The sequence below is a fragment of the Myotis daubentonii genome, chromosome 9 (assembly GCF_963259705.1).
Source record: "Myotis daubentonii chromosome 9, mMyoDau2.1, whole genome shotgun sequence".
Classification (NCBI taxonomy): Eukaryota; Metazoa; Chordata; class Mammalia; order Chiroptera; family Vespertilionidae; genus Myotis; species Myotis daubentonii.
In genome coordinates, this window is record NC_081848.1 from 29,681,157 (window position 1) to 29,704,467 (window position 23,311).

General features: G+C 40.9%; 1 pseudogene; it reads left to right on the forward strand.

Annotated features, from left to right (window-relative positions):
* The first annotated feature begins 14,426 nt into the window (after positions 1–14,426).
* On the forward strand, positions 14,427–15,391 carry LOC132242061 (dnaJ homolog subfamily C member 7-like; annotated as a pseudogene).
* The last annotated feature ends 7,920 nt before the right edge of the window (positions 15,392–23,311 follow it).

Consider the following 23,311-nt stretch of genomic DNA (forward strand, 5'->3'; position numbering starts at 1 on the left):
CCTGGGGAAACAACCTTTCTCAGAGAGGAAACCTTGGTTAAAACACATAGTGCCAAGAAGGTGAGCAAATATTTTAAGAACAGTATGCCATATATGCCAGGTCCTTTGAAACAGCAAGGATGGACCGGCTCCCAGCAGTGAGTGGTAATTTGCCACATTCCCCTAGTGGCCTCCAACTTATCGGAACACTAGTGCCACTGAGGGGTCTGTCGGCTGCCCTCAGCCCTGTGGCCAGTCTTATACAGGAACACCGTTGGAGGCCCATGGAAAAGAATGTATGAGTTAGGGTGAGCTCCACTTGTGTCTAAGTTCTCAGTCATTCTAAACCAGTGGTTCCCAATGTGGCAATTTAATTTTTAAGGGGGGGGGCAATTCAAGAATGAGTTATTAACAGTGAATTTTTTGCCTCATGGCCCCCAACTGCCCTCCCCTGCTGGCCTCATGGCCCCTAATCACCTCTGCCTTGGCCCCCACCACCGTGGCTTTGTCTGGAAGGAAATCAGACGGTAGGAAATTGCTCGGTCTCCCGGTCTAATTAGCATATTACCCTTTTATTAGTATAGATTTTTTTCATATCACTTCATATTATTACTATTATTTTAACAATTTCTAAGTGATTTCTTCCTCAGTACTTCAACTGTCCTTCCATTCTTTTATTTTTCTCTTTCATGGGTGCCATGTTCTTTGGAAGTTTGTTTAGACCAAGTTAATGGCCTTTTAGCCTTGGTCCACATGAATAGGAGTTCACTTTTTGAATAATAAGAATTATATATCATGGGGGTGGGGGGATCAGGATTTTAGAGATGCTAGGTGGGGCATGGCCAAAAAAAGGTTGGAAACCTCTGTTCTAAACTGATAAGATAGTCCACCCATTGATTTAAAGAATTTGGTAACATTGTAGCTGATTTCCTCTTACCTGCTCTGATGACAGCAGTATTTTCCACTCGTGTTCTATCAAAGATGAAATAGTTTTCAGTCTCATCTCTTCTCAGAGGTATGCCAGTCATTGGAATGCAGGTGGTTTGCCTTGCAACCTCAGCTCTCTTATGGCTACAAAAAAAATTTGGATTTTGAAGATAATCTAACTTTTTCTCTTTGTTAAGACAGAGGTAACATTTCTTTGCCACTTTCTACATCCTAGGCAGAAATGAGAATCCTAATCCACTATGTTAGCACCAATGGATCATTCTTGCCTGAAATAGTTACTATTGTGTTCACAAGTTTTTCTGATTTCATCATTTCTCCACATGTATTAATTGACGTTCACTTGAGAGCTTCTGTTTTGAAAAAAAGACAGATGGAAAGGAGCTGTGGGGATGTCAGTGAGAAACAAGCAGGGCAGCCCACAGTGATTTTGAGATTTATGAACTGTGAAGAAAAATAATATACAACTGAGAACAGTCCACGGAAATAGCTTCCGTAGAATTCTGATAATTTATCTGTTATCATCATGGAATTAAATTCTACAATTATTTTTTAGGATTTACTAAGTAATAGGCATTATGCTAAATTCTACAGAAAAATAACAAGGACCTTTTGTCTCTCCTCAAAACAGTTACTCTTTGTTCAAGCATTTACCATGTCCCAAGAACTCTTCTTAACCAATGGCTGTCCATGTAATATGAATAACTTTAGTTGAATTCCCTGCCCCAGCCACACTCTTCTCATTCCAAATTTATTGACTGCACTGTTTAAAATTTGTTGTTGACTGCATAGCAAGTGAACTTCTACAGACACCAAATATGGAAAACATCATGTATTTACTCACCAAGATCATTACTAGCGAGCCCAGGTCCCTGCGCTATATAGTTATTTTGTCTCCACAGATTTGAAATCAGGAGAGATGTGAGTCTCCCAATTTCACAAAGAAAAATAAAGTGTCAGAGGGAAGGTACTGATGCTTTAAAGGGAAGACTATGAGTGGATCAGATCTTTCTCTTTTTTAAAATTGAATTTACTGGGGTGACACTGGTTTGCAAAACCATACAGATTTCAAGTGTACAACTCAAACTGCATCATCTGCAGACTGCATGTGTGCCCATTGCCCCAGGCAAAGTCTCTCTCCATCCCCATTCTTACCCCACTTTGCCCACCTCCACATTGCCTCTACCCCTCTTTCCCTCTGGCTATCACCACACTGTTGTCTGTGTCTGTGTGTTATGTATATATGTTTTTTGGCTAATTCCTTCACCTTTTTCCATCTAGTCCCCCTCGCCTCTGATAACTGTCAGTCTGTTCGGTGTACCCATGCCTCTGTTTCAATTTTAGATTCCACATGTAAGTGAGATCGTATAGTATTTGTCTTTTTCTGACTGCCCCCAACTGCCCTCCCCTGCTGGCCTCATGCTTAAAATTAGCATAGCATAAAAATTGCCAGGTGCATAAATGCTATTGCAAAAGATAAGATTTTCTTCTACTTTATGACCACATAGTATTCCATTGTGTAAAATTGTTTATTTGATACTAGTGGCCTAGTGCATGGACTTGTGCACATTTGAAAGGGAAATAATTAGAAGAAATATTTTTATATTGCTATTTGCCCTTTCTCCCTTAGCACCTGGGAGCCAGGCGGTGGCCCCACACCCTGCCACCGCCTCTAGTCACCATCTGCAGGGCGATCGGCGGGGCAGTTGGGCCCCTGCTCGTACCTGCCTTGGCCTGGCGCCACCTGCTAACCTGTTCCACCATCCCGCCACGGTCCCACTCTCGTCAGAGCCCATTGGGGCCGGCAGTGCTTCCACTGTTGCCCGCTGCCAGCACCGTGTCACCAACGCCTTCCATGTCCCGTGATGCCCCCTAGTGGTCAGCGCACATCATAGCGAGCGGTCAAACTTCCAGTCTCCCGGTCAAACTCCCGGTTGAACCACCGCCCAAGGGGACAATTTGCATATTAGGCTTTTATTATATAGGATTTTTCTTGCTTCTTGACATAGACCTATATAAATGATCTCACTCATTTATGGATAATAAAGACCATTTTAAACTCATAGATACAGAGGCAGAGCAGCCTCGAACAGACTGTCAAACTACAGTGGGAAGGCCGGGGAGGGTTGGGGGGAAGAAGGGGAGAGTAAAAGATCAACCAAAGGACTTGTATGCATGCATATAAGCATAACCAATGGACATAAGACACTGGGGGGTAGGGGAGGCCAGGGGATTGTCAAGGGTGGAAAAAAAAGGAGACATATGTAATACTCTTTGTAATACTTAAGCAATAAAACAATTAAAAAATAAAAATTAATTTTAGGATTTAATTTAAAAATTAATGGAAATAAATGTCTTTGTCATGATGTGTGTATATATAGTGGTATCAAAAACCTGAAATATTAGACTGAAAGGCCTGTTCTCTTCATCTCCAAGAATGGATTTAGAAAATGCATTGATTTCCTCATGATTCCTTGTTTAAGGAAGCTGTAACCAAACATGATAAACATGATAAATATACTCCAATTCCTGAAGAGGAAAAGTTTTAATAAATAGTTTTGCTTTTGAACTCTGTGGACCTTTCATGTCCCATCCTCATTGTTTCATTAATGTCATACATCATAACTAAACGTCTTTTGTTTTCCCCAGAAAAATGTACCTTGTACAAGGCATTATGGTAGACCTCTTTTAGGGAAGGAGCTATAGAAATATATCAAATACAAACTGCGTGAAATATATATTTTGAGAGAGAGGAAAGAGATAAAGTGCCATAGAAATTATAAAAGAGAAGACATTGCTGCCATGGAGTTGAATAAGGAAAACACTCAGGATTTGAATTTCCTCTTGAAAGATGTTTAAGATTTGAATATGGAGAAGATGGTACATTCCAACCAGAGAGAAGATTATGAGTAAAGGCATGGCTCATGGAGCTGAGGCATATATTTGGAGGGAAATGTTAAGAGACAAGTTTTGAAAAGAAAATTGGAATATTGAACAAAGGAATATTCCAAGGAATGTTGAGCAAGTCTCAGAATGTAACTGCCAGGGAGAACTGTAGTTATGTTCATTTTATTATAACTTGGTTCTATAAAACATACTGTCTTCTTCTTACTCAGGATCTACTTTTCTGAATTTAGTTCCCTTTGTCTGTAATTCTTCCCTATCTTCTCTTCCTCCCATTTTCCCCACTCTCCCTAACCACATTTTTCTACTTAATTCTTACCCACTCTTTGGATATCTGCCTAAATATCACTTCCTCAAGGGAATATTTCTTAACTCATCTGATGAAATTAGAGTCCCTTCTTATAAGCATTCATAATACCCTGTGATTTTGCTGCATAGCAGATATCAAATTTTAATTATATAATGTTTATCTTTTCTGCTGCATACTAAAGCTTCATGAGAATAGGAATAATTTTTAACTTATTTACTTCTGTATCTATCCCCAAGGCCTATTAAACTGTTGGGTTCATAATCAGTATTTAATAAATTTTTCTATAACAAATAAAAAATAAACGAAGATATAAAGACAATGACCAATATCTAAAATTAGGGAAGATAAAAACTTTTAGGATTCATAAAAATAAAGGTGAATAATATGGCAGTACTTTTTTCAACAAGGGTGTAGTCTTTAAAATGTGTGCTATGAAGAAGTTACTAATTCAAGCAACAACAATTAAATGCCAAATCTGTAATATACATTTGAGGAAACACTATGAATATAAACAAAATAATAGCTCCTTATATCAATGGCTTACTGTTTTCCAGGTTATATCATGCATAGTCTCATACACAGATGAATTAGACATAATACCAGTCTGAGGAACTCATCGTTGAAAGGGGAAAATGGTAATGAGTAATGCAAATAATTATCTTTAATTTCATGTGCAAACATTATCTCTAACTTAACATAGAGGTAATTATAGAGAGTTTCGGAAAACAGAGAGCATGGGTGAGATGAGTTCTGCCTAGGGGCAATAAGGAGAGATTCTAAGAGTGTGACATTAAGGTAGGCCTTGAGTTTAGCTGTAGATAAATACAATGGGGGCTAATTATGGATACTATTGAGAAAAATTGCTTGAAGAAAGGAATGAAGGTTTGTGAGTGGTTGGCATATATGAGGAATAAATGAGTAGTCTTTTGTGAAAGGGGAAATAATGGATAAGTAGTACAAGATAATAAAAGAAGAAAAACAGAATTGGAGCCAGGTTATGGAAGCCTTGGCATATGATGCTGAGTTATTTGGTTTGACAATCCTATCTAATAAAAGAGAAACATGGAAATTAGCCATACATCCGCTACCCTTCCCATTGGCTAATCAGGGCGATATGCAAATTAACTGCCAGCCAAGATGGTGGCCGGAAGCCAGGCAGCTTGAAGTGAACATGAGGCTTGCTTGCTTCAGTGACGGAGGACTCCAATGTTCCCCGCCTGCCGCTTCCGGCCTCTGAGCTTGCAGTTTGAAACGTTACAAAAATAGAAGCTAAACAAAACCCCAGAAACCTGCTTTCAGCCAGCCGGGATCTCAGAGCTGGAGTTGAAACAGTGTTTCGATTATAGAACCCAAACAAACCAGATACCTGCTTTCAGCAGCCAAGGCCTAAAAGCTAGAGTCAAGCCTCAGAGCTAAAGCTGGCCCAAAATAAAAAAAAAAGAAAAGAAAAAAAGGAGCAGTTGGGAGCTTCAGTCACCTGCCAGCCTGAAAACAGCCCTCAGCCCCTCACCCAGACTGGCCAGGCACCCCAGTGGGTACCCCCACCCTGAAGGGTGTGTGGCCAGCTGCAAACAGCCATCAGCCCCTCATCCAAGCTGGCCAGGCACCCCAGTGGGGACCCCCACCCTGATCCAGGACACCCTTCAGGGCAAACCAGCCAGCCCCCACCCGTGCACCAGGCCTCTATCCTATATAGTAAAAGGGTAATATGCCTCCCAGCACCGGGATCAGCGGAGCCGCGAGGCCTCCTGGCACTGGTATCAGCGTGACAGGGGGCAGCGCCCAAGCCCCCTGATCTGCCTGCGTCTCTGTGTGTGACAGGGGGCAGGGCCACAACCTCCCTATCCACCCTGCTCTGTTTGTGACAGGGGAAGGCACCCCAACCCCCTGACCAGCCCTGCTTTGTGCCTGATAGGGGGGAGCTCCCCAACCCCCTGATCGCCCTACAGCTGTGTGTGTGACAGGGTGCGGCACCCCACCCCACCCCCCCACGGGCCCTGCTCTGTGTGTGACGCGGTAGAGCCATAACCTCCCCATCGGCCCTGCCCTGAGTATAACAGGGTGCGGCGCCCCAACACCCTGATCCGCCCTGCTGTGTGTGTGACAGGGGGCGATGCCCCAACCCCCTGATGGGCCCTGCTCTGTGCGTGACAGGGGGGAGCTCCCCAGCCCCCTGATCGGCCCTGCTCTGTGCATGACAGGGGGCAGCGCCCCAACCCCCTGATTGGCCCTGCTCTGTGTGTGACAGGGGGTGGCGCCGCAACCTCCCCATCGACCCTGTCTTGAGTGTGACAGAGGGCGGTGCCCCAACCCCCCAATCGGCCCTACCCTGAGCGTGACTGAGGGTGGCATTGCAACCTCCCAATCCGCCCTGCTCTGTGCATGACAGGGGCGGCGCCCCAACTCCCCAATCGGCCCTGCTCTGAGCCCGACCAGGGGCTGCACCTAGGGATTGGGCCTGCCCTCTGCCACCCGGGAGCAGGCCTCAGCCAGCAGGTCCTTTTCTCCCGAGGGTTCCCAGACTGCAGCCACAGGATTGAGGCAGCCATCCGCGGCTGTGAGGGAGAGATCCAAGCTGCCAGCCCTGGCTGCAAGGGTCCACAGCTGCAAGGGAGAGGTCAAAGCAGCTGTGGCTGCGAAGGCCTACTCTTGCACAAATTTCATGCATCGGGCCTCTAGTATTATATAACCTGAATGGAAACTTCTAAAGATTTTTCTAAGTGAAAGACTAAGTATTAAGATCAAATTTATATTTTAGGAAGAATATTCCCTTTGATCCAAGACATTGTGATAACCAAAAACTTAGAAGAGAAGACCCCGATTAGCAAAAAGCTGGGTTTAGTTCACAACCCCCTGGATCTTATATGCAGTATAAATACCACATGATTTTGGATGCAAAGACAGCCAATTCAGGCCCTGACCAGATACTTCAGTTGGTTAGACTGTTGTCCTAATACACCACAGTTGCAGGTTCTTTCCCCTTCAAGGCACATATAAGAATCAACCAATGACTAGGGGAGGGTGGGGGTTAGGGGGAGAGATCAACCAAAGGACTTGAATGCATGCATATAAGCCTAACCAATGGACACAAACACCAGGGGGTGAGGGCATGAGTTGAGGGCGTGGCGGGGGGGGGGGGCGGGCAATGGGAGGATAAACACACATATGTAATATCTTAATAAAGAAAAAAAATTTTTAAGTAAAGAAAAAAAAGAATCAACTAATGAATGCATAAATAAGTGAAACAACAAATTAATGTTTTCCTCTCCCTAAAATAAATAATTAAAAAAGACAATTGATTCAGTACTGTTCTTTCACCCATATTTCTGCATAAAGATCACAACTATCTGCACAAATCAAGAGTAAATGTACAGTCATATGTCCTCTCTCCTTCCTTTTGTTGGTGTAGTCAACATCCCAATGTTCACAACTGTTAATGAATGTATTTGTTTTCACATCTGTCTTCCTTACAGAATTGTAAAACCTTAAAAGGTAGAATAAAAATGTTGAATTCTACTGGACACATAAGAATAATATTTTCTCTCCTATAGGATTTTTAATTTTAAAAAGAAAACATGCTTTTTAAATATTTAAGTAGCACATCAGTAGATAAACCCATCTTTCATTGAAAACCACTAATGGCACTTGGTTTAATATATTATCATATTATGCAGAGACAAACATACCCATATTTTTTCTTTGTGAAATAAAGTTGCCATACTCTGCATATTTTAGCTATGTAATTATTTTTTTAATTTAACACACTATCATGGATAGCTTTTCAAGTCAATATTTCCAAATCTAGCATATACTTCTATACATAAATACACAATTGCTTGGCATGAATATATCACAATTTAACCTGTTTGTTACCAATGAATATTTAACTGCATCTCTAATAATTAATGTTGTACGAGAACCAAGATGGCGGCATAGGTTAACGCCGGAGTTTGCTGCTTTGAACAACTACTTCAAAAGTGAAACTAAAACACAGAACGGACATCACCCAGAACCACAGGAACGCTGGCTGAGTGGAAGTCCTACAACTAGGAGGAAAGAGAAACGCATACTGACACTCAGAGGAGGCGCAGTGCTGAAGTCAAATTCTGAGGTGCGGAGTGCGCGGAGCAGGCTGGCGGCGGAGGGCGCGGTTGGCGTTTTCAATCGGGAGGGAGTCGCAGACTCTGAGCTCCAGATCCAGGCGAGTCTTTAGGGACCCAGACTCAAACAGGAGAAGCGGGACTGTCTGGCTTCGGTCAGAGCGAGTGCAGCTTTCTCTCCGAGCTTTGCAGTGGGTGCTGGGACTCAGAGAGGCAGAGCCCCTGGGGACAGGACTGAGAGCCGCCATAACTGCTCTCTCCGGCCCACCCTGTTGATCCTGTGCGACCCGCCCTGCCCACGCCCTGCACAGAGGCATTTGCCAGATAGCCTCAGGCAAAGGCTAGATTAGCACCTCCCTAGAGGACAGAAGTTCTCTCACTACTGACACAGCTGATTCTCATAGCCACTTGGCCTGGAGGTCAAACCCTCCCTGGAATTAGCTACAACAATCAAGATTTATCTATAAGACTGCGAACAAAGACCACTAGGGGGTGCACCAAGGAAGCATAACAAAATGCGGAGACAAAGAAACAGGACAAAATTGTCAATGGAAGAAATAGAGTTCAGAACCACACTTTTAAGGTCTCTCAAGAACTGTTTAGAAGCTGCTGATAAACTTAATGAGATCTACACGAAAACTAATAAGACCCTCGATCTTATATTGGGGAACCAACTAGAAATTAAGCACACACGGACTGAAATAACGAATATTATACAGACGCCCGACAGCAGACCAGAGGAGCGCAAGAATCAAGTCAATGATTTGAAATGCGAGGAAGCAAAAAACATCCAACCGGAAAAGCAAAATGAAAAAAGAATCCAAAAATGCGAGGATAGTGTAAGGAGCCTCTGGGACAGCTTCAAGGGTACCAACATCAGAATTATAGGGGTGCCAGAAGATGAGAGAGAGCAAGATATTGAAAACCTATTTGAAGAAATAATGACAGAAAACTTCCCCCACCTGGTGAAAGAAATGGACTTACAGGTCCAAGAAGCGCGGAGAACCCCAAACAAAAGGAATCCAAAGAGGACCACACCAAGACACATCATCATTAAAATGCCAAGAGCAAAAGATAAAGAGAGAATCTTAAAAACAGCAAGAGAAAGAAACTCAGTTACCTACAAGGGAATACCCATACGACTGTCAGCTGATTTCTCAACAGAAACTTTGCAGGCCAGAAGGGAGTGGCAAGAAATATTCAAAGTGATGAATACCAAGAACCTACAACCAAGATTACTTTATCCAGCAAAGCTATCATTCAGAATTGAAGGTCAGATAAAGAGCTTCACAGATAAGGAAAAGCTAAAGGAGTTCATCACCACCAAACCAGGATTATATGAAATGCTGAAAGGTATCCTTTAAGAAGAGGAAGAGGAAGAAAAAGGTAAAGATACAAATTATGAACAACAAATATGCATCTATCAACAAGTGAATCTAAGAATCAAGTGAATAAATAATCTGATGAACAGAATGAACTGTTGATTATAATAGAATCAGGGACCTAGAAAGGGAATGGACTGACTATTCTTGGGGGGGAAAGGGGTGTGGGAGATGTGAGAAGAGACTGGACAAAAATCGTGCACCTATGGATGAGGACAGTGGGTGGGGAGTGAGGGCGGAGGGTGGGGCGGGAACTGGGAGGAGGGGAGTTATGGGGGGAAAAAAAGGGGAACAAATGTAATAATCTGAACAATAAAGATTTAATTAAAAAAAAATAAAATAAAAATAAAATAAAAAAATAATTAATGTTGTAGGCAGTGGGAACGGCACCAGATGTCTGACCGTTGGGGTCAGACCAGACCTGGGTTCAGCAACCTCGGTAGTTAGGCTCTGGCTAGCAAAACTTCAGAGCAAGACCCAAACTGCAAGAGAACATTTATTAGTTACAGAGGTAGAAAAAGTAATTCCTAGAAGAAATGGGCTTAGCAGCTAGTTATGGAGGTAAAGAAAGGGTCCTTGAAGCTTGGGGGTGAGGAAGCTACTGGTAAGGCACCTGGAGATGGGGGAGAGAGGAGGGGAAAGGGAAAGGCCTGCTCCCAGGAGGGAGAGTGCACTGGATCCTCCATTCTAAGGGTTTCAAGGGCAGAGATTTTAGGGAAGATCGTAGTAGAATATTGGTGTGTCCATTCTGGGTTGTGGTCTTCACTGATTGATTGGCCGGCACCAGGGCAGGGGGTCATTATTCCATGCAGCTGGTCCTGATGTCAGCAGTGGCTGGTTTTGTGGCTTATCTGGGCCTGGAGCTGAAATACAACTGAGGCCTACATGTTGTCCTTAGGCAGGAAATGTCAGGGAGTCCAAACCTCATGACAGGATATGCTAGGAGAGGAAAAGTCATGCCGAAGGCAAGGTCCCACCTTATAACTGATTGTCCATTGCTGGGCACCTGGGGCTTTCCCAGCGGGTGACCTTCTGTACCTGGCCCGTCATCCTTGCCCTGCTCATGTCTGTCTAATTTTAACTCCTCAAAATCAATGCAATAAATATTATATGACTATTTTGCACACTTTCAAGTATGCATTCTAGTACTTATATTTATTACTCTCAACATTGTTTAGTCAAATGTATTTGCTGCTTAAATTTTTATTTTTCCAAATCATTCACCAAAAAAGTAAAAAGTATATGAATGTATGCTACCGCAAAGGTTTAATGGACTGCCTGTGTTTTCAAACCTATGTGTCCAACATGTGAACTACTAGTCACATGTAGTTGCTTAACTTTAAATTAAATTGAATTAAAATTTTAATTCTCAGTCACACCTGTCATATTTTAAGTGATCAGTAACCACTTGTGGTTAGTGGCTACCATGTAGGACACACAGATATAGAACATGTCCACCATCACAGGAAGTTCTATTGGACAGTGCCACATCTACAGCCAACATTGGATTCTATGGATCTTTCATATGTGGGGCAATATGATAAATGTAACAAGGTCTCATTTTAATTTTTATGTTTTTATTCAAACTGTAAGCATTTTTCAAGTGTTACCAATCATATTTATTCTAATGTTAATGGGCTGCTCCTAATCTTTCAATATTTCTATGGGAGTGTCTGGCTTTTCTTATTAACATGCAAGATAGTTATTGAATGATTCACTATATGAATGAGCTAGCAGAGAAAAATATAATTTAAATAATATTACTATGACATTATTTGACCCATACAAGGATTTTGAACAGTTAATAAACAATTTCTTGCAAAAATGCTTTATAGTAAAGTATATATCTACTCATCAAAATAATTTTCCAAAGATCCTAGGACCTAGACCAGTGATGGCGAACCTATGACACGTGTGTCAGAGGTGACACGCGAACTCATTTTTTTGGTTGATTTTTCTTTGTTAAATGGCATTTAAAGATACAAAATAAATATCAAAAATATAAATCTTTGTTTGACTATGGTTGCAAATATCAAAAAATTTCTATATGTGACACGGCACCAGAGTTAAGTTAGGGTTTTTCAAAATGCTATCACGCCGAGCTCAAAAGGTTCACCATCACTGACCTAGACTGTCTACACTTGAGTAATAAATTTGTGATAATGAATAGAAATTAATTAAATGGTTTTTTGGGGTAAAGAATTAAGTACATCTGATTCATCTGAAATAAGCCCAACTTTATCTCCAGTTTTGCACATCTAGGGAGGCCTAACTGAATTGAAAGACAGACTGCTTACATCCTTAAATGTCTGGAAAAGGAATCTATGACAAAGAAAATATTGTGAAACCCTCTTATTTTGAGCTGGTTTCAGCTACCAATAACCAATATTGTGGTTGGATCAGCTCTTGTGGTTCTTGTGATTGCAAGGTGCCCTTCAACAATAACAATTGGGAAACTTTGAAAAAATACAGGTTTATTACTTATAGGAACTGGATTACATAGCACACCTGGGGCCATATAGAAAGAAAGGTAGAGAGAGAAAGAAAGTGGGAAGGCCTAGGGGTTGAGGTTGGAGGCCGGGGTTTCCCCGTGTCACTATTGGTGAATTTAAAACATAAGAGCAGGAACTTAGAGCATGGTAAGAGGGTGGTACGGGGAAGTAGCCCAAACCATTTGTTGTAGAAATCAACCAAAATCTCTAAAACAAGGGAGCCTGTGTGTGTGTGAGTGTGTGTGTGAATGGGGTTAGGAGAAGCGGGTAGGGTGGGGTGGAGGTGGACAGCCTGACTTTTTAATCTGATGCTTGGCAGTCCATGTGTTCATTCCAGATAGCTGGTCTAGGAAGTGGATGTTTCTTGGAAATTGTGGCCAGGGCTTACTCTACACCTCTCCATCAAAATATAAGTAAAAGTGTACCTCTGGTTTAGATGCAAACATATAGAAGAAACCAAAATGTGAGTGAGTTGTTTAACACTTTATCTTTTGGAAATAGGAACACTAAGGATAAATTCATTGCATGCTCACAGTGAGCTTTACATGAGCATCTCATTTAATCCTCCCAACAACCCCATGGGGGAATTTCTGTTCATTTTCCCTATTTTATATAGAAGAAGACTGAAGCTCAGAGAGATGAAGTAAATTGTCCAAAGTCATGCAACTGAAGAGTACTAACACCAAGATTTGAATCTATGCATGTTGGTCTCCTTCACCTGAACTCTTGGTAGCTTTTAGCTGTGATATAGTTTTTGTGATGGTAAAAGAAACACGACCTATTTCATGCTTCAACCAAGCTGAAACATTCATCTTTAATTAAACTTCTGTAGCAGCCCTGGGAGTGCATTGCTCCAATCTCCCGTTATTTTTCCCCTCCTTCAAATCTTTTTTAAAATGTATCTTTATTGTTAAAAGTATTAGAGATGCTCCCCCTTTTATCTCCCATTAATGCTTTAGTTTTGATGACTAGAATGTTGTGCAAAGAATTACAGTTGGCCTAAAGATGGAGACAACAATTCCAACATTTCTTTATAAACACTTTATGATTTCCAAAGAATTTTCACATCAGTCACGCTTGAGCCAGAATAAAAAAGACAATTAGCCCTCTAACTGGGACTTGGAGCCCAGACTATTTCTTGTGCTGGCTTGGCTCCAAGAAGGCCTCCACATTTGCTACCGGAGACTGTGAAGCCAGATCCTCAGAGCCCAGCCCCCTATCTCCCAGCATCCAGACCACGCACCGCAGTCCCTGGCTGCTCCCACAGCCCAGCCATCACTCCTCCACCTGCCCCACAGAGAAGGGAAGATGAGCGAGTCGAGCTAGAAGTCCAGCCAGCCCTTGGTTTCCAAGCAGGAAAAGGAAGCACTGAGAAGCAAGGGTGGGGCGAGCCTGGCAGGCAGCCTCCGAAGGAGCCTAGTGAAGTGCCAACACCCAAGAGACAGGGCGGAACAGGACAGAACAAAAGGAAGCAAAAACAAGGGCACTGCCAAGACCTGAAAAACCACCACAATGCCAGGGAGGAAACCAAGGGACAGACCAAAAAAACTGGAGAAGGAGGAAGAAGAGGGCATCTCTCAGGAGTCCTCAGGCAAGGAGCAGACCACGAGGTGCCACCTGCTTCCTCACTGAGGAGCAGTTTCCTTCTGGGACTGGACAGCTCCGCTCCTACCATCCCTGGCCTTCCCAAGGCCCATAGTCAACACCACCCACTAAGCCCGCCTGCACCAACGCACTACACAGCAAACCAGCTGCTGCAGCTCCCTCAGTGGCGGGGACATTGCCAATTGGGCTTCTGGTTTGGGGGGTGGGGGGGTCCCTTTCCCACTTTTCCCTCTGCCTGCTCATTAAGGATCCTAGGAGGGCTCCCATGGCCTTAAAGGGATTTGAGCCCCATCTCATTCTGACATGCCCACTCCACTGCACTGGCAGCAGCAGACACCATGAGGAAGCAGGTTTGAATTCTCTTTGATAGAATTTAAAAAAACAACAACAGGGATTCTGCAGAAGAGCAGGAAAAAGACCACACATTCTAGGCTATGGCCTCTGGGAGAGAAACCCTAAGTTTATCCTCAGTCTCTCCATTAAACTTACATTGCCACCTCTTTGCCTTGGCTCTTATTTCAAGTACCTCAGCAGCTTCAGTCCTGTGTTCTTTTCATCCCTCTGATTTCTAGCAAAATGGAAAGGGAAACTCGAGGACATATGATGGAGGAAGGATGACTTGATCCTACCTAAGAAAAATAGAGGTTGTCCAGTGTTGTGGTAACAATAGTCAAGAAAAATTTGCAACAGAGAGATCCTCCCCATATGAATGGAGTCCACCAATGCAGATGCTCTGCATGTATCAGACCTTTGCCTTCATTATGAAGATTGTCTTGAGAAAGTGGTTCAGTTTTTTGTGCAGGCTCTCAGGATGACTCCTGGACATGAGAAGGCCTGTGTTGCTTGCAGAAATGCCAAAGCACTTAAAACAAAAGAAAGAAGATGGGAATAAAGCCTTGAAAGAAGGAAATTACAAGTTAGCATATGAACTGTCCATAGAAGTCCTGGGGATAGATCCCAACATTAATATAAAAATGAATGCTAAACTCTATTGTAATCAGGGTAGGGTTACTCCCAAGCCGAGGAAACTGGATGATGCAATGGAAGACTGCACAAATGCAGTGAAGCTCGATGACACCTACTCAAAAGCCTACTTGAGAAGAACTCAGGGTTACACAGACACAGAACAGTAGGAAGAAGCAGTGCTGGAACATGAAAAAGTATCAGATGGAGAAAACAGAAGAACACAACTCAAAAGATGCACAGCTGGAACGGAAGAAGAATAAGAGGAAAGATTATTACAAGGTTCTGGGAGTGGACAAGAATGCCGCTGAGGATGAGATCAAGAAAGTTTATTGGAAACAGGCCTTGATGCACCACCCAGATGGGCACAGTGGAGCCAGTGCCCAAGTTTAGAAGGAAAAGTTCAAGGAAGTGGGAGATGCTTTTACGATCCTCTCTGATCCCAGAAAAGAGATCCGCTATGGCAATGGAAAGGACATGGATGAGGGGAGCATGAATATGGGTGATTTTGGTGCAGGTAATATCTTCAAGACATTTTTCAATGGTCCTGAGGATTTCAGCTTTGAAGCATCTGGTCCAAGGAATTTCTTTTTTCAATTTGGCTAATGAAAGGAAACAATCCATAACCCAGAAAATTCAGACTTGCTCCATTTAACCCTGAGTGTGGACACAGTTCACCACCTCCCTTCATCATGTCTCCATGTGCTAAGAGCAGTTCATTTTCTCAGTTGGATGCCTGTGTCTGTGAGGAAAGGGAGCAAGTGCCCAAGACTGCAGGTAGGAAAGAGGTGGGGGGAGGGAGGGTTGGACAAGAAGGCAGCTTGTGAATTTTTGTTTTATTGTTTATTTTTATTTAAAAAGAAACAAAATTAAGAGAATAAAATGTTTATTTTTATTTTCTGGCAAAAAAACACAAAACCAAACCAAAAAAAAAAAAAAAATCCCACCAAATATCCAGTTACCGCATATAATTTATTTCTTTGCATATATTAACATGAAATTACAGATAATTGTTTTACCAGGGAACTTGTTTTCATATTATGCATTATGGCCATCTTCCTCTGCCTGTATTTAAAGTTATATGTTACTATTTTTGAAAAACCTCCAAAAATATCTTACAGTATGGATTTTCCTAAATTTACTTAATTAGCCCTTATTACTAAACATTTCACTCTGGTAAGCAATGCTATAATGAACCAATAACCCGTACAGTTGCAGAGTTAAAGCACATGTACTTAAAAATTTTTATTGATATGTTCAAATTCCTCTTTAAAGGGGCTATTTCCATTGTTGTACCTACTTACCCACATTTTCACCAAAAGTGCATATGCTCCAACTATTAATTTTTATCAATCTTGTAGGCAAAACAGTCTCATTTTTATATGCATTTTGAGTTAATTGGTAAGAATTGAAATATTTTTACTTCACTTAAGCTGCTAATTCATGTCTCTGGGTCATTTTTCTATTGCATTTTCTTTCCTTTGAATGAAGAATATATATTTGTTCAAAAGAGAGATTGACAGAGCTGACAAAAAAAAAAGGAAGATTGAAATGCAATCAGTGATGAGCCTGTTAAATTTGAGTCTTTTCCCTAAATTTAAGTATTTTCCCTGGGAGAAATAAATTATTTACAACTGTGTAGAGAAGAAAAGCCCTGAAGGGAGAGGAAAGAGTGAGATTCAAACTTGACAATTACAGCAAGAGCTAGTTTTGCCCTGATTCCTTCCCCATAAGCAGAGAAAACCCTCAGCTCCTGATAACAGGTATCTTAGCCAAAAAGCAGCAAGGAGTGTGAGGCAGGGCCCTCAGATTTCCAGAGGAAAGCTGCTGCTAATGCTTCAGATACTTCAGCTTGAGGAGATGTCAGGTCATCCATTCAGCAGGTAATAAGTTGCCCTGACTGAGCTGACAGTAAAGCTGGAGAGAAAGGCAGTTGGAATTCTTCTCCTTCCTTGTCTTCATTGGAGGTTAAGGAATAAAGGCAGGTGAATAATGAGGAGCAAAGGTGGACAGGAATGAGTATACTAACTGGTCAATTTTGAGAAACTCCTGTCGTCAGAATGGGGAGACAGAGAGGCAGGGCAAGTGAATGTGTGTTTGGTAAGTTTTCAAACATTTTTTTAAAATCCTCACCCAAAGACATAACTATATATATAAAAGCCAAGTGATCAGTACAATGGAATGACTGGACCAATTGGAATAACTGGTCACTATGACATACACTGCGGCAGCCAACTGCCCCAATCAGGGCCCCAATTGGCCCCCCCCAACCTCTCATAGCCCCTCCCCTGAGCCAGCTCAGCCCCCAATCAGCCCTCCCATCAGGGGCAGGGCCAGCCAACCTCCTGCGACCCTATACCCCCACTGGCCTGGCCTGATTGGCCCCCATCAGGGTGGGCCGGCCGGACCCCACCTGTGCACAAATTCGTATATATATAATTTTAGAGAGAGAGAGGAAGGGAGAGAAAGAGAGAAACATTGATGTGAGAAACATTGATTGGTTCCCTCCTCTACTCACCCTGACCAGGATTGAACAGGCAACCCAGGTATGTGCCCTGGCCAGTAATCAAGCCCATGAAACACTCCAACCAACTGAGCCACCCAGCCAGGGCTATCAAAACAATTTTTATGAAGCATAACAACTTATTATTCTTTGACCTATTAATCTTTTATAATTAACTAGTGTCCCGGTGCATGGATTTGTGCACATTGAAAGGAAATTAATTAGAAGAAATATTTTAATATCGCTATTTGCATCTTGCTAATGAAAAGAAAATAGGATTCTATCAAGTCTCCTATCTACCTACTCCAGGACTTCTGTGAGGATCAAATGAGATGAGTCACAGGAAAATGCTTAACAAACATTTGGTTAAACTATAAAATGTTTGCACCTGGCTATAAAGCAAGCCGGGTTTCTGGGCTGAAGAAACTCCAAGGAGGCTAGTAGCTAGGGAGAGGAAGCCAGGCATTGCTATGTGACATCATTACCAAGTGCCCACAGCAACTATTTCTGGGCTAGGCTGGGCTGGGCTGTGGGCCGCATTTTGTGCCATGGGGTCTTGGCAGCGTTGGCTGCAATTTGGTGGGTGTCGCTCCAGGGGGGTGTCCCACTTGGGTGAAGCCAAGTGTTGGTTTGTCAGCACCAGGTCCATGGTGCCTCCCTTGATCACCTCATCCCATTCCAGAGATGCTGATGGTTTTATTCAAGGAATAGACAATTCTTATAACAACATTAGCCTACTTAGCTTTATTAACTTGTCAGAAATGCCAGTAGGTCCTTGGTGTGTTCCATGTTTGAAGAAATAGCCTATTTCTGCCTATCCCTAAAAATGTGAAATGTTTTATAAATCCCAACCTAAAATAAATTCCTAAATTTAAAATTTAAAACTGTGGTTTCAGCATATCACAACTAAAAGAACAAACAATCCAATTCCTCACTTTAGGAGAAAACTAATCAAGATTCAAATGACTTCAAATCCTTCCCCCTATGTGTTCTACTCCTTTCTTTCAAAACTCTTTATTTGTGTGAGAAAAGATGAAGCTAGGGAGAAAGATAAGTAAAAGGGAAGTTAGTGCTGGGTTGGGTGGCCTATGTATTCTGACTGTGCAAGTGAGAGCAGCTACAGAACCGTTTCCTGTTTTCTTAGGGCCAGTTCAGGTCAGTTTATTGTTCCCCTGAATCATTGATTACCCCACCTTCCAGACCCGCTCAGCCCCTCTCACATCACCAGTACACCTCCCCCCTCAGTGAGCCTGGGATCTATTTGGGTGGTAGTTGCTCTTATTTTGAAACAAAGGAAGTTAAAAACAACTCTGTTCCCCAAAGGGGGAATCTTTTCTTGTGGTTTTGTGAGCGCTGCCAAACAATTTGGCTTCCTGACTTTCAAGCTTTCTCTAGTGAAAGAGATACATTTGTTCAATAATATAAATGCTGCCTGGACTGTTAGTTTTCCAAGGGATAATTTGTAGAGGGAAGTAGAGGCTCATGATAATGTTTGATTTTTCAGGTCATGGTGAATAGCAAGTTTTCCCTTTATTTTTATACAATAAAAAGTTGGGTGCATGAGGCATGTAGCATCATGCAAGAGAGTGTGGGGACTGAACACTGACCTAGATTGAACACTGACACCATGACTTAGAAGCTGTGGGCTATCTGCAAAATGATAAACTACATATTATTATACCTATCTTGGGTTTTATTTTTTGAGGATTTTTAAAAGTAAAATATTCGCAGAAGTAATGCAAAGCACCAGCAGTAGTAGTGGGTGCTTTCCTCTTTGTGTTGAAATTCAAATAACCGAATTTCAGATGGCTGGAATTTGGGTAACTCTTTATGCAATAGAATTATCATTCCTAAATCTAATTCAGAGGCTTTCGTGTTTGTAAAATACTCTTTCTTGAGTGTTTGTTCTCAGCCACATTTGATTAACCCTGACGTGTCAAGGCAGACCCAATGTGGCAGAGTGACTTGTTACAGCTACATAGTAGTTACGTTTGGCCTGAAATTCAGTTTTCTTGATTTTTAAAGATGATGCATAGTAGTTCTTTCTATGTTTTCTAATATAAAATAACCACTTTAAATAATTTGTAAATGTCACTGACAATCTCCATATCACCTCTTCTTAGCACTGCTTTTAGAGTTAGTTGCCAAGGAACATGCATGACTAAATATTTCTATACATTTCTTAACACAAATTTGTTATATTAATCACAACAGACTCTAATAATATATATGGAAAAGAGCCATGCATATGATTGAGACAAATTACCTATTTATATCTGTTTTGATGCATTTTGCTCCCTATATCCCATAAAACTTCTTATGTTCTATATTTAGAAATATTTAGATATACAGTTATTCAGTTTTTCTTTTCTTTTCTTTTCTTTTCTTTTCTTTTCTTTTCTTTTCTTTTCTTCTCTTTCTTTCTTTCCTTTTTTTTTTTTTTTTTCCTTCTCAAAAGAACTGTGAGTTTCTTGAACTCAGGGAGGGCAGGTTCTTAGCCAAAGGTTGATGTTTACATTGTTTCAGTTCCCCTTTTCTCTTTCCTACCTCAGGAAACCTCCAACACTTAAGGGCCCTCATGCTATGATGGTCCCTCTGGTCTTTCTCCAAATCTGAATCCCTCTTTCACCCAAGAAAAAGAAGAGAGGAAACACAAGCTTTTTAATCTAGGGGTTAGCTACAACCTTGCTAGCTCCTGATTGGTCCTTTCAAAGAATTCTGCCATAGCAACATCCTTGGGATTGGTTTATATGCCTTACCGCCTTGTGATTGGTTATCTGCTAATGTTTGGTCTTTAACACTGCTCTTTCCACAATAGAACAATGAGAGCATGTTCTTTGTATACTATCTTAAAACTTGATAAAATCATTTTGGATCTCCATGGGAAAGTAATAAGCTGCATATATATTTTTTAACTTTATAATTTCCTAGCCTATGTTTACATGTTTATGTACCTGTCTCCAAAACCCCAGCTATGTTTCTGTTTTAGAATATGTCTATGGAATTAACATGTACATAGAAAAAGGCTAATTGAATTTCATTTTAAAATCTATTTATAGAGGTCTTTGCGAACATAGCTATATACTAGATTACTTGACTTGATTAATTTAACTATGTACTATTGAGATTAAAACTGGACAAGTTCTTTCAAATACAGTGATTTGTATTTGGTTTCGTTTACTAATTTATGAGGTATCTTTCCTCTTACATGTAGAATAATAAAATCTTAGAATTTAAAGTAGACTTAACCAGCAGTTGCCAAACAGTGGTCCGCGGACCACTGGTTCCTGAGGTCCAAAAGGTTGGTGACTGCTGGTTTAGATAACCAACTAATCTTGGAATGACACTTAATAGAAACTGTGGAAAAAAGAATAATAGAAACCAGAGCCCAGATAAGTTGTTATAGCTAATTAGTGGCAGAAACTTCCCTAGATTGGCTAACACTTAAGAGGAGGTAGCCAACTTTCCATTACCACAAAATAGTGCATATCATATGCTCATTATAATAATCTCTGCTAAGCCAATTTTAAGAATTATTAGCATTAGCATTAGCAGTAAGAATAATACAAAAATAAAAGTAGAGGCAGGGTGGGGCAGGGACAGTTCTCTATGGCATTCCTACACATCTTGTGTTAGCTAGACTACCTTTTTAAGATTGTTCCTATTGCTAAAAGCCTTGAAAGCTAGAATTAATGTCTTCCTACAGGTCAAAGGATAGATTGCTGATCAAGATAGTAAAGGTGAGGTTTCCCTCTTCTTCCTGGAGATATTCCAAGGCAATAAAGATAATATCTTTCTCCAAAGGGTAAGGCCAGGGCCAGGGCGAGGCTGATTTGCAGTAACTTCTGTATAAGATCAGGATATCTCATCTGAGAGTCAGATCAGGATATCCTGACCTGAGAGTTCCTCAGTTGTGATCCAGGCCCCTGATTTGAGCAGTATTTACCTGGGCCTGCGCTGCTTCCTGCTTCTTCTATTCATGTTATAAAATAAATTATATCATAACACAAATGTTTTCTCATACTACCATTAACTCTTCAGAAACAAAAACTTTTATTAGCTGTGGATATGTCATAATTTGCATACACCATTTTTTTTCTCATTCTGTATAGTTATTTATTTTTTGAATTTTCTCTATTTCAAATATACTCTAATATATTTTTTCTTAAAGTTTTTTTAGGTATCTCATATGCTTTTCAGTGGGATAGATATTCTGTCAAAGACTCAATATTTGAGTGCAAGGCTAGAAATATTTTTTGAGGTTCTTATTTCATATTACCAAATGCTTTCCAAAAAAATATGTACCAAGTTATGTTCTGACTAGCCATGTCACAATGTGTTTTCATAACTACTATCTTTCATTTCTTCCCCATCACTCATCATGTTGGCTTTTTTGAGCTCTTTACAGTTCCTCAAATTCCTCCAGCCTTTACATAACTTCTTCCTTATAATGTTCTTGGTATACAGGACTCTTATCCTGCAGATCTCAGCTTAAATGTCACTTCCTCAGAGCGTTCTTCCCTGACTCGCCAAACTACCATACATTACCATCACCTTTGTGATACTCACCCATGTGTAAGTGTTTAATATTGTTATTCCTGGCTTAAATTTAAGCTGCACGAAAACAGAGATCTCATTTAGCATGCTCTTCAATGATTACCTGGTGCTAGAACAGAGCTTGACAAACAGCAAACACTTAATTTCTTGAGTGATTGTATCTTTTCAAAATTACAACAATCTAGTGAGGTTGATAGGGCAATTATTCCTAATAATGACAAGGTAGGAATCACAGGGATGGTTTCAGTTGATCTCCTCAAGGTCACCAAGTGAGTCTGTGGCAAAGATATAATCATAACCCAGCTTTCCTGGTTCCTAATAGATACCTTTTCTAGTACATTCAATGATTCAGCAAATTAAATATATATATATATATATATATATATATATATATATATATATATATATATATATATATATATATATTCCAGAGAGAAAGGAAGAGGGAAAGAGATAGAAACATCCATGATGAGAGAGAATCATCAATCAGCAGCCGCCTGCACACCTCCCCACCGGCGATCGAGCCTGCAACCTGGGCATGTGCCCTGACCAAGAATCAAACAGTGACCGCCTGGTTCATATGTCAATGCTCAACCACTGAACCATGCCAGATGGGCAAGGCTTCAGTAAATTTTAAGATATTCTTATCATTAAAAGTAGCATACCTTCATGAAAATTGGAATCTAAATTGGGGATAATCATATTCTCTAAATGTATTATTTTCTCTGTAGGGATGTATCATAATACTTCTGAATCAATTATTTCCTGTTAATGTATTTAGTTGAACCAAATCAAGGATTATAACAAAATTATTTTCTTGGTCTCCTAGGGAGCCATGTTAACTTAAGAATGTGCAGGAAATGAGGTTATACTTTTCTTTTGACTTTCAGATATGTCATGTGAATCATGTGCAGATGAGTATTTTTTCATTAGCTCTCATAATTACACAACAGGTCTGTTGCTTACCACATAAGTTTTCAAAGAAAGGTCAATAAAGAAATTCAAACATAGCACAATAATTCCTATTTATTTAGGTTCTAAGCAACTAGAAAGTTTAAACTGTGGTAATGTATCTGTATCCTTTTATAAAGAGAGGCCAGTGATAAGTAAGTGAATATAGAAATTTGTTTTTTAAAGCAACTCTCAGTAGGTGCTACACTGTGGTATAAGGTATAATGAAACTAAGTTGGTTCAAAATGCTACTCAAGCTATATCATAGACTCACATAATATGAACCAATGCTAACACTAATGTCCATCAAGTGTGGTCAAGGCTTCAGTTCAGGGAGCCCTCAGTCTCTAGAGGATTTCAAGACTGTCTCCTCCATATTTCCAATCAGTTTCCCAAAGAACTTGGAGTCATTGTCCTAAACCCAATAAATAGGACACTAATTTGGCATATGTTCTGGAAGAGGAAGCCAAAGTTGGTCAAGACTTAGTGATACTTGAAGCAAAAATTCAGTCATTTAAGTTTAGTCATTAAAATTCCTTCTTCCTGGCTTTTATCATATCATTGTCTTTCTTGGTTCTCATTCTGAATTCTCTTAATTTTTCCATCATGAACATCTTGTC